The sequence below is a fragment of the Gekko japonicus genome, unplaced genomic scaffold (genome assembly GCF_001447785.1).
Source record: "Gekko japonicus isolate JY-2015 unplaced genomic scaffold, Gekko_japonicus_V1.1 scaffold377, whole genome shotgun sequence".
Lineage (NCBI taxonomy): Eukaryota > Metazoa > Chordata > Lepidosauria > Squamata > Gekkonidae > Gekko > Gekko japonicus.
The window spans coordinates 983,494-995,196 of record NW_015166432.1 but is presented as its reverse complement, the minus strand read 5'-3'; the positions used below and the strand labels follow the sequence as shown (position 1 = coordinate 995,196).

Sequence of the window (11,703 nt, the reverse complement as noted above, 5' to 3'; positions counted from 1 at the left end):
CTATTTTCACTACATTTTAAATACCTGCAATGGTTCCCAAATCCCAGCCCAACATTGACATAAAAAGCTATTTATGGTCAGGGCCACAATTACAGAGCTTTGCATTAGCAATGTATCAGCACAGCTGCGAAGTAGGCAGAACATGATGAATTTATGCATTAGGCTGCATTTGCCTACACATAGATATACAATGCCTGCAGTTATGCCTGCAGTTTCATAGACTGGACATCTATATGAGGCGGACAATTCTGTAATGTGATGTAAAGATGTAACATCTGATCAGGAGAGATACTGAAGGTAAGGTCAGGTGTTTTACAAAAGGCAGATACCTTCTAGATACAAAGTCAATGCTTCCTTTGACATACCTGGATACACTTAAAAAAAATGAGCACAACACAGTTTGCAACCTCTTCTTTGCGGAAAGAGAGGAACTGGTGCTGAACCCTACTCAGTTCATGTACAAACACACTGTATAAATGTTATGGCTGAGCTGAAATAGAAAAAGGAACACTTTCTATGACCCTTTTCCCTCCATCTCCCCATGAAAAGTGCATTCCTTTGGTATTTTTTTAAGGGAGGCCAAAACATTCATGGAATACAGTTTGTTGTAATGGTTAGGAGCACGGACTGATTCCGGGAGAACCGGGTTTGATTCCCCACTTCTCCACATGCAGTTGCTGGTGTGACCTTGGGTCAGTTACAAGTTCTTTCAGAGCTGTTCTCTCACGAGCAGTTCTCAAAAGAGCTCTCTCAGCCCCACCTGCCTCACAGGGTGTCTGTTGTGGGGAGGGGAAGGGAAAGGAGATTGTAAGCCGCTCTGAGACTCCTTCGGGTAGTGAAGGGCGGGGTATAAAACCAATCTCCTCCTCTTCTTCTTCTTGCACCATCCCTAGTCCAGCCTATATGTCCATGAAACCTAACAGAAGCAGAGCTCCACAAAATGAGCTTATTTGCAGTCATGAGTGGCTGTTCTTCAGTACCTTCTCCCCTCCATTTCTTACTGTGACCGGGTATACTCGATGAGGGCCCCCTCTTTGAGAGCCAGTTTGGTGTAGTGGTTAAGTGTGCGGACTCTAATCTGGGAGAACCGGGTTTGATTCCCCACTCCTCCACTTGCACCTGCTGATGTGACCGTGGGTCAGTCACAAGCTCTGGCACAGCTGTTCCTGAAAGAGCAGTTTGTGTCAGAGTTCTCTCAGCCCCACCCACCTCACAGGGTGTCTGTTGTGGGGAGGGGAAGGAAAAGGAGCTTGTAAGCCGCTCTGAGACTCCAAGTGAAGGGTGGGGTATAAATCCAATCTCTTCTCTTCTTCTCCTCTTTAAATTAGGTTCATTTACCCCAATGGCATTTTTATGTAACATAGGCTCCGGTCACATGGGCAGGAAACTGTGGGGGGGGGGAGGGTGGCTGTTTGCCCCGGGGCAAACTAACGTGCGGTTAAGGGATCAGACCTCCCCTGGAGGTTCCGTGGAGGTCCCGTGGAGGTTCCGTGGGAAGGGAGAGGTGCTGATCACAGGACAATCCTGCGTGCAACAAAGAAGCGCGCGGTGCGGCAAACGGGTGTTTGTTTTTTTCGTGTACACCAAAAATGTGCATGCTCCATTGGGTGCTTGTGCGCATCCACGAGACTTGGGGGAAAAAACCCTTGTTTGCAAGGGGACATGGGCGGAAGCCGGATGCCACCGGAAACGCGATCAGACGCCCGCCCTTGCCCCGCAGTTTCCGGAAACTAGTACCTCCGAGGTACTAGTTTTTTGCAGCGCGGTTTCGGCGGGAAGCCTCGGTTGAGCCACGGAAGCGCTACGCTTCCCAGATGTGCCGGTGAGATCGCGCCCGGAAACTCCGCCTGACTTCCATCTCTCTAGCGTGGCTAATGTTCCGTGTGACTGCAGCCTTAAACTGGCTACCAAAACTTGCTTTGCCTTCAATTGCCAATTCTATCACCTATTTCTAGGCTGATCAGTAAATATTTAAAAGCTCCAACTGGGGTAGCACAAAAACGGCATGCTTCAAGAATCTTGGGGGCCTCTGCAAGTCCACATTGATTGTAGCCGCTTCCAAACATTTGGTGTGGCCTAATCAATTTAGGGTTGTGAATTTCTTGGGGTCATGAACCTGCTCATGCTGCTCCAATAAGACTCCTTGTACAATGACAATCTACATAAGTGAATGGACAAATAATAACCTGACAGTAACAATAATACACATTTTAAGTATCTGGGTTGGAATGTATGTTACAATGGAACATCGGTAAGTAAGCACTTATACAACGCATTCTACTTTACAAATATGATGCCCTTGATAATAATTTTTAAAAAGCTGGCAAAAAAGCTGAAAATTTGCTCCAAGGTTGAAAACGTCAGGGTTAATATTGACCATGTAAACAACTGTTAGGTGATACAGATTTCTTTGCAGAAATAAAAGCTGAATGAATTACCGACTTGACTTGAAATAAGAGCACCCACATCTAATGCAAGACCATGCTTTTGTAGAGTTAATCAAATTTCATCCACATTAGTCTGAAAGCAGCTATATTAACTCAGAGGCCTTACAGTGCAATCCTAAGAATGTTTACTCAGAAGTAACTTCTACTTTAGCGTGCCTGGGATAGCAGCCTCTTTGGAAAGGCTTAATTTATTATGCAGCTCCTTCCTGTTATAAGTGATTTCAAAACTGCATGTTTATTTCCGACAGCTCCAGTCAAGAAATAGGCTTGCTTTATTTGCTAGTGCTGGGAAAGGGATTACCATAGGCAAATCAGAACATATCATCTTACTGTTCTAGCATTCACATACTTAATACTATACAAGGTCTCCTTTTCAGGTGTTAATAGAAAAATCAATTTTACATCACAACAGCTGGGATCGTTTTAAATATCACAGCTGTCAGAATTTGAAAATAACTAATTTGAACACGGCCACTGTGTTGAAAATGTAGCAAAATTGGGGTGGGGGGAGAGAGAACCCACAATCTTGATCTGTACATATTATCCTCCTCTGCTAACCAAACTTCCGGTATGACTGGCACCGGTACTGCACAGATATCTAATAACAGGTTTCAATTTTTAGTCATACTACCACAATGGCGAATGCATGGGATTTATTTCCCATATGAGACAGGTTAAATGCTTACAGAAGTAACAAAGAAATTATCTGTTTTTATGTACGCTTACAGCATCACTGAAAAACGTTTTTAATTACAGAAATGGTGTGAATCCTTAAAAAAAAAACACCTTGATTTAAAAAGCAGCCAGGATTCTTATGTAACTATTTTGTTGCCAAGTCAGTGTGTAGATTAAGTAATATATGTTGTAAGTATCAGGTCTTTGCAATTGTAGAAATTGAGAGGTTTGTCTTAAGGCAAAATTTTAGACTTGTTTACACAGACTATGCAAAAGCCATACACAAGGCAGGAAAAAAATTAACCATTTCTCTACTACTTGTAAAGACCTACAACTATAAATAATTTTTGAATAATTCTATAAGCAAACTAAATTGACCCTTCTATGGTTGCCAAACCACCAACATTAATTATGGTTAAAAAAAAACACCTCAGAGTTCTAACTAGTAACATAAAGTTACAAGAAAAGTCCTTAGTTAAAGTCAAGCCAGCCTAAAACCCCCACCATCTCTGAGGAGAGCCTTTCCCCAAATCTCACACAGGTATAGACTGAACATGTCACTCACGGTTAGGAAGGGAATTCTGCACATGCTCAGAGGCACTGTTCTTTGTTGTCATTTCAAGCATTTCAGCAACTGAGCGCTCGATCTGAAAATGAGTCTCAGATCTAGCCTCTGATGAGCCCAGAATTCTCTTTGAAAGGTGGTTTACCATAATGAATAAGCATGTGGACTGCGATCTGGGAAATCCCTGGTTCAGTAAGCTGTATTAGCCAAGCTATTCTCTATGCTTCAGTCTCTCTGCACCCTCCCAGTGCAGTATGGGGGATAATGACAGAAGACTGCCTCACAGGGCTGTTTTACGGGGTTTCAAAACAACAGATGTAAAATGCTCTGAGAATGCTGTATAAATGCTATTGTTACGGGTTAAGCCCTGTACAAGTTCAGAGAATACTAAAGAAGTAGGTTGGGGGGGGGGGGACTGGAAGAGCCTGGATTTACTGCCAATGCGTGTGAAATCTCTCTTATTGGCAACAGAAACATCAAATGCTGTTTTCATCATACCTATATTACGGGGGGGGGGGGGGGGGAACCAACACACCACCCTCTGCTAGGATTTCACTGTGAAACGTAAAGCCTTATCTTGCTACGAAAATGACAACACAGGAACGTGTAAATTAACCTTGAATCAATACGGTTTTGATTCAGGTTCACAAAGGCAATTCTTATCAATCATAAATATTTTATTCTGGGACTGTAACCAAAAGGACTCTTTAAAAGACAAGGGAAATCTTTATCGCCCATCGGGGCAGTCTATGAAAAAGATGGAAACACGAAGGATGTGATCCAGCTGATGTCAGTGTGATTTAACACCACAGAGTAGCGCACTGGATTGTGACCTATACATGTCTATTTGTGGGGCTGCAATTCAAAACGCATGTTCTTAGAGAAATGAATCCCACCGATTTCTGTTTATTATCGAGTTAATTTGATTGGAAGCATTTGGACTCACTTCCGAGTCAGTGTGTTGTGGGGGGAGGGGATGTGCAGAGTTAAGGGTATGTGCGCGGGGGGGGGATATGGCTAAAGAGCAACTCGGGCCACCAGAAACTTTTACAACACAGGTTATCAACGGCAACACGAATAATTCATTCCAGGTATTTGTTTCCAGGCCTGATACAAAACATATCGAAAGCTTCAGCCCTAATCCAAACAAGCATAATGCATCACAAAGCAAATTATGCTTTAAAGATATCGTGTCTCCATTTCCATCACTCCACAACTGCTCTCCGAGGCAGCCGAAAGAGTCCTCGTCACACGGCACGTTGCCGTTCGTGTACTGGAATTGTTGTAACAGGTGCAGTCGTAATAATATGCTGGGCAATCAACTTTTTCCCCGCTGATCTGTCAGTTTAGCTTAATAATGCCATTAAGAATGTAAACATTTCTGCAATTTATATTTAAAAGTCAATAAAATAATGGGGTGCACTACTTATCCTTTTTAATTTTTTAAGTAATACATTTGATTATTTTAATCATGTCATCCCTTAACTGGATGGTTTTAAATATGCAGGCTACATCAATGTGGATCTCCCCCCCCCTTCATTACAAAAGCCATCGAGCAATTCCATCTTGCTCCCTTTTAAAACAGAGACACTATCGGCAGACAGTCTGCGTTCTGCTGTTCTCGAGGGCCAAGGGTGCCCGTGAAATATATCTTTTATTAAGGAAGAAGTATACTATAATTGACCATAAAGGAGCTGAAATCCGAACCACAGCAGTCAAATAAAATAACTTAGTAATAATAAGGATCAGCTATATAAACTGTTCTCAATGTAATTATGGGGAGGTAGCCAGCAAGCGTAAAACTGTTTTTTAAGGATGCCAAAAAAAATTCCCCTAGTATTATAGACATTCTCACTTTATCAGTGCTAATACTGAAGCACAGGATTTGCTGGCCTATAATTCTCACTTAAATGCCTTGGAGGTGAAAAAGCCAAGTCAAATGTTAGCCTGGATGGTTAACATCCTCTTTGCATTTGCAGGTCAGCCTACAATGGAAGCAGCTGGAATGTAACATTCTCCAAGCTGCCCCACCAATTACTTCAACACTGCCTTCTCTCAAGACCAGTGTAATTTGGTCTCTATGAAAGCGCAGCCTTGGGTCCCCTGAGAACGCCAAGCAAAGACTACATATTTCAGGGGTGTCTGAGCGGAGACACATCACAAAGCTGCTTTTCATTTGTTATCTCTTCGCACTAGACCATTCTTGCTTGGCCTACGCAGTCGCCAAATGCCGAAGCACACCTTTATTGGAACAACTAAATTTCGTACGCTGGATTATTTATAGCAGCCTCACTTCTGTTTAGACACCTCTTAAAACGGTGCAGGTGTACAAAATTTCCCGCATTTAAATCTTTTATTAATATATATAATTACAAAATGCTACACAGTCAATATTCACTCAGCTGTCTCATTTATCTGGGATATCGTACCTGATCACACCAGTCGTAGTAGATAGTTTGAACTGTATGCTATAAAATACCCAAAGAATCAACCACAAACATGCCAATACTGAAAACTGATCATACCGGAAAGGCTTAAAAGAATCTCTGGGGAGTGATGGCATAACCATATATTTCTCAAAAGGTTTACCATGTGATTGCAATGATGCTGATAATATAAGAAGGGAACAACGGCGGCAACTATCAAACTTTATAACAGATATTTGCAGATGTCTGGAACTTTTTCTTGGGGGGGGGACTGGAAAAATGTCCTTTGGGGATGTACAATAAAGGTACCCCGTATGGGATACTTCTAGTCCACTTGCAACCATTTATTCCAGAAGACACAAGTGATTTGAACATTCCAGTTTTCACGGACACATCAGAACACCTTCTGATACTCAAACACAGGAATATTTGCTGAGCAAATTCTAACAGATGTATATTTGCCAAAACAAAAACATTTTGCATTCACACGAGGGCTTAACATATAAGCATGGCCATACAAATAAGACGGGTTCTTGAAGACCCTCGTTGTTGTTTGTAGGGCTGGACTGCTGGAACTAAAATATTAAAATATGTTAATTAATAGAATGCCTGGCCCCTGGAAACTAAGTTCTTAGCCGTTCTCTAGCCATGCCAGTCAGCTTCATCTGTGTTCTTTAGAAACAGCATTCTTTTATTTCCAACGTGAAGTGCTTTAAGACAAAACACAAGCATAGGAGGCACTGCTCGTCCAAAGCAAAGCTGGGAGTGACAGACAACTGACCAGACAACAGAAAGGTACAGCAGATTCACAATCCAGTTAAATTGAATTACTAGGATTTTAAGCCAATTTATTCCCATTCCACATCAACAGGGCTAAATTGTTTTAAGTCAAGGACTAAAACCTCACTGCGTTACATATCTGGCTGGCAGCACGTCTCTCAGCATTTTGCCATATGCGATAGATTCCTATAGACGGTGCAATAGATGCAATAAATCGACAGCAGTTGCCTTCTCCAAAGATAATCCTGTCTATAAAAACTGAAGACAAAAAAATTCCTCCTGGTATATGATGACAGACATCCCTATGCATCTCAATGGTCACTGTCTGCCTTCCACTCTTGTAAATACAACTTGGAGCAAAATCTCCAAATCCTAGGTCCTTGACATACTACGGCAATTTTACAGTAAATGGACTATAACGTGAACCAGACATATTCTCAAACAGGAAACAAACAGTTCTTCTGCACAATTTCCTGTAGATCACTTGGAAGGTATTTAAAGGCTGCACTGGCAATGAGTAATTGTTTTAAAAATTACCCCCTCCCATTCCTTCACAAAAAACCAAAATATGCACTCAGCTCAAGGTTTTAACAATATAGTATTTTTTCAAAGTCGACGTGTTTTATTTTTTCCAGCTATACCAGTAATTCATCATTAAATAGATTATATTAAATCCATAATTTTATTCATAAAGCAACTGAAAGGATTTTTATTCCTGCAACTATATTTAAGATGGTATTATCACAGGGAGGTAGAAAACACAGAGAACACAAAATGTTAGTAAGGCCTCTAAGCAAGTATAAACTTGCATTCAGAAGTGATGATCACACACACACACAAGTATGTGCATATTCAGACAATAAACAGAATAATGAACACTTTGTTGCACCAGACAACACAACACAGTGTTAAGTAAACGTTCAAAAGTAAAGATTTTAATTTATAAAATAATTACCATTTCCACAAAACTAGAACATGAGATATATGCACAAATGAATCCATATTCCTATTCTATACATCTTTTTCTACTTTTCTCTCTTCTTAATACAACCGGGCAATTTCTACAATATGTTATGGACCTAAATTTATGAACAATTTAGAAGGCTCCAACAAATTTAGAGCAGTGGGGGAAATTCTACCACCTTTTTCATGTAAAATTAAAATATATTTCTGTGATGCTGCTGCTTGAAATTTACAACTTCAGCACTGTTTATGAGAGTGGGGTAAGTAACGCGTGTATAGCTAGCACCCACCCTTCACATGGGTGTATGTCCCAATTATTTCAATGGAATTTACCTCCACATAATAGATGTTTGCCATATTAGTGTTCAAGACTGTTTGAATATCATCCTTTATTCCTGACATGCATTATTTCCCACATCTAAATACTGTTATTCATGTTTTCCAAATGTAGTATTTGGTCTAAAATCTGGAATATCGGTTACACAGTTTCATTAAAAGGGGGGGGGGGATAATAAAAAAGAAAGAAGTCTGCCAGGTACCTATTTTTCCCTTTTAAAATACAGACGTTTCTAGAAAAAGGGGGCAACACTATTATAATCCTCCGTCATTTACCATTTTTTTTAATTGTTAATTTTTTACACTTGATAGATGAAACCATCATACCATTTGGCCTAGACTTTTAGCAGCAACAAAACTATTGACTATTTATCTCCATCTAAGAACTTTATTGAGTTGCAGAGGTCCATAATAAGAATAGCAGACAGAATACAAACACAAAACCTCATTAGCATTTACTTTTTTGTGATTTGATGACTTGACAAATAACTATTTCAAAACAACTAGTTGGTGAGATGGCTTGATGCTTGTTGGTATAACGTACAAAAAAAGAGCAATTATGATAATTATAGGGTTCTCTATATGATTTAACACATGCGCATGCGGGTGGGAGCCAATGATGAGATCTTAAAATACTATTAAGTGAAAGTTTTGCCACTTTTGCTTTCAATTCCATTTGCAATAATGTCATCGTTGCTGTCTCCATGTTCTTTAAAGTGTGGCACTGGCACGAACAACTGCTTGCTAAAAATCTCAGTCATGTGCAATTAGCAAAGCTAAACATCAGATTTAAAAAGTAGCACTGACACGGTTTCAGACTCTGTCTACTATTAGAAATATCTAGCTGCATTAGAGTAACAAGAAGCAAAGTTTTAAGGAAGTGGCATTTGCTACACAACACATAAAACACGTAAAAAAGACACAATCGTTTAGCAAAGCATGGAAAATCTAACCATGGAATGCTTAGGACCTGCAAAGTGACAAAGTGGCACATAATGCTTCAGTCACACACGCTCGGTGCGAAGCCTTCCTCTGCAAGTGGTGCTTAGTGTTTTAAACGAGTAACTCAGATTTAAAGAAATATATGGCTTTAACAGTAGAAAGAAAGGAATTTTACAGCTGCAGAAAAGAGAGATGAGATGAACAACAGGTGAAGAGGGGGGAAGGAAGTATATGATTTCCTCAAATGCTGTAATGCCTTCATTACGAAAAGAGCCAGGAAAGGTACTTTATGGTCATATGCATTTACCTTTTGAAAATAGAAATGAAAAAGGCAGAGAGAATGAGGGAAATTATTCCTCACCCTACCATTCCTCCCACAGTAACTTAAATACAGAGGGATCTGGAGTGATTTTGCATTTTCCCCCTTTTGTTTATTCCCAGGGAAGACCTGCTTCCGCTGGTTGTTCTAAGTTCAGAGAGTTCAAACTGAATTTAAACAAGTAATTGACTTGTCAAGGGGGGGGAGAAGAGGAGGAGGAGGAATTTCAAACTATGTCTTGTTTGGAGACCCAAAAAAACAAAACAAAACAAAAACCACTCATGCAACTTATCGCAGCTCGTACTTTCTTCCAACAAACCGGAGAAAGATGTGCAACACCTCAAACCGAAAACTAGCGTCTTTTTCCGACAGGCATTCTAAACAATTCATGCAGGGCAAACACAACCCCTGCGAGACGCTTGGCACCAAATCAAGAACTGCACAATGCTGAAGCCGACTTAGAACAATACTGGCTGTATGAAAAGGTGCCCCCTCAAAATACAGAAATAGGATTTTTCCTCCTTTCCAGCCAAGTGCCAACGTAACCGGCCCCATCTTCAGAGGCCCGATAACTTTACTGCCATGATGGATGTCTTTTCGCTGAGCTAAATCAAAGGACTTCCCAGTATTCCTTTGCTGATACCACCAAGAGTTGGTCTCTTAGCTGCCCAACACAAACAGCTTCACAAGTACACTCCTATGCAAAGTTTACTCTGTTCTTTTTGTCCCACACATACTAACCAGATTTGTTTTTAATAAATGTCATTTAACAGTTCCTATAAATACATTTCCTCTGACAGTGATCTTGATTTTTACGAGTACCATCCTCCCTTCCTGACTCCCCCTCCCCTCACAAAAAACAACCCAAACTGAGAATATCTATTAACTGGGGGCGTGAGGGAGGGGGCTTGATAGAACTATGATGTCATATTCAGCGTTTTCCTTTTGTATTAGTCACAAAGTGGATAGTTGGGATGGCGCTGGACTTGGACTGGAAACTTGCATCTCTGGTGCACGTCTGGAATCATTCCTTTTCATGAAACTTTTCTTAATTATAAAGGCAGAATGCCCCAAAAGGAGCAATTTTATTTCATCCTGCTCCCTACCACCACCCTGGGCTTCAACTATTTCGACAAAAAGTGCATGTTTTTCTAAAGAGAAGAATGCAGCTGCACTATCTCAGCGCCAAACACTTTACCTCTTGCATCTGCAATTTTTTTTTATAAAATGAACTTTCCCACTATAATATTGAAGCTGACTGCCCCGTTTATAAGGCACAGGAATGACAGGCGGGCTGTAAGTGTATTCCAGGTCCTTTTTATAAATCTTGTGCTAAATTTTCAAATTTCTCAGCCTTCGGGGCTTTGTTTCATTTAAGGAAACGATAACGACTGACACCTTTCGTCACATTTTGCATCGTTTCAGAACATTCTTCAAAACCATTACAAAGAACTGATGAAGGGCGCCCCCTGTGTGTGGCGGGGGGGTTGTGGGGGGGGGGGGGGGGAGATCAGCTACTCCAACAGATGTTCATTCATGAGAATGGATTTCTCGTACAAAATAATGTAATCTGTATACATTATACGTGCACCCTTGTATAATAAACACTTGTATGTATGGTACAATTAGTTTGCGCCATCCTCTACCTCTGAAACAGGCCTTGGTTAAAACTCCAATAACTCCCCTTTGGCCTAACTGCTATTGCCCTGATTGGTATCAGATGAAATGCTGGAAAGTTGAGAGAATGCAGGTTTCAGCTTGCCTTCTCCCCAGAACTTCCCAGTTTTATTTTCCGGTTTTTTAGCAACACGTCGCTTTACCTCAGCAGCCCATTAAAAGGTTTCTTTAAAAAATATTTTTCCTTCCCAGGACCTAAGCAGGGGAGGGAAAGGGGAAAAAAAACAAAAACCCTTCCAGATGGCAAGTATAAACCTTCTGCTGAGGTTATGCACAAAATACCAGACATATATTCCCCCCCCCCCTTAAATAAAGTGTTTCTGATGGAAGAAAAGGAAAATAAAATGAATGAATGTAGGGCATGCATCCTAAATAATGTAAGGCAATGTCTACACAAATTGGTCTGTTTTATTATCCATTCTTCTATGGCTATCTTTTTTTTAAAAAATTAGATTTCTCAATTTCAAGTTCTACATCTAGTTTCCTCTGTCAGTGGTTTCTCGGTCAAATCCATTCAACTGCAGATCCTGATTCGGAAAACTGCAAATCTTGTCTCGAAAACAAAAAGAGGGG

At 40.6% G+C, this 11,703-nt stretch overlaps 1 protein-coding gene across 9 annotated transcripts in view; it reads right to left on the bottom strand.

Annotated features, from left to right (window-relative positions):
- Nucleotides 1–11,703, bottom strand: part of TCF4 (transcription factor 4) — a 480,671-nt gene that overhangs the window by 136,819 nt on the left and 332,149 nt on the right. The window lies entirely within an intron of this gene.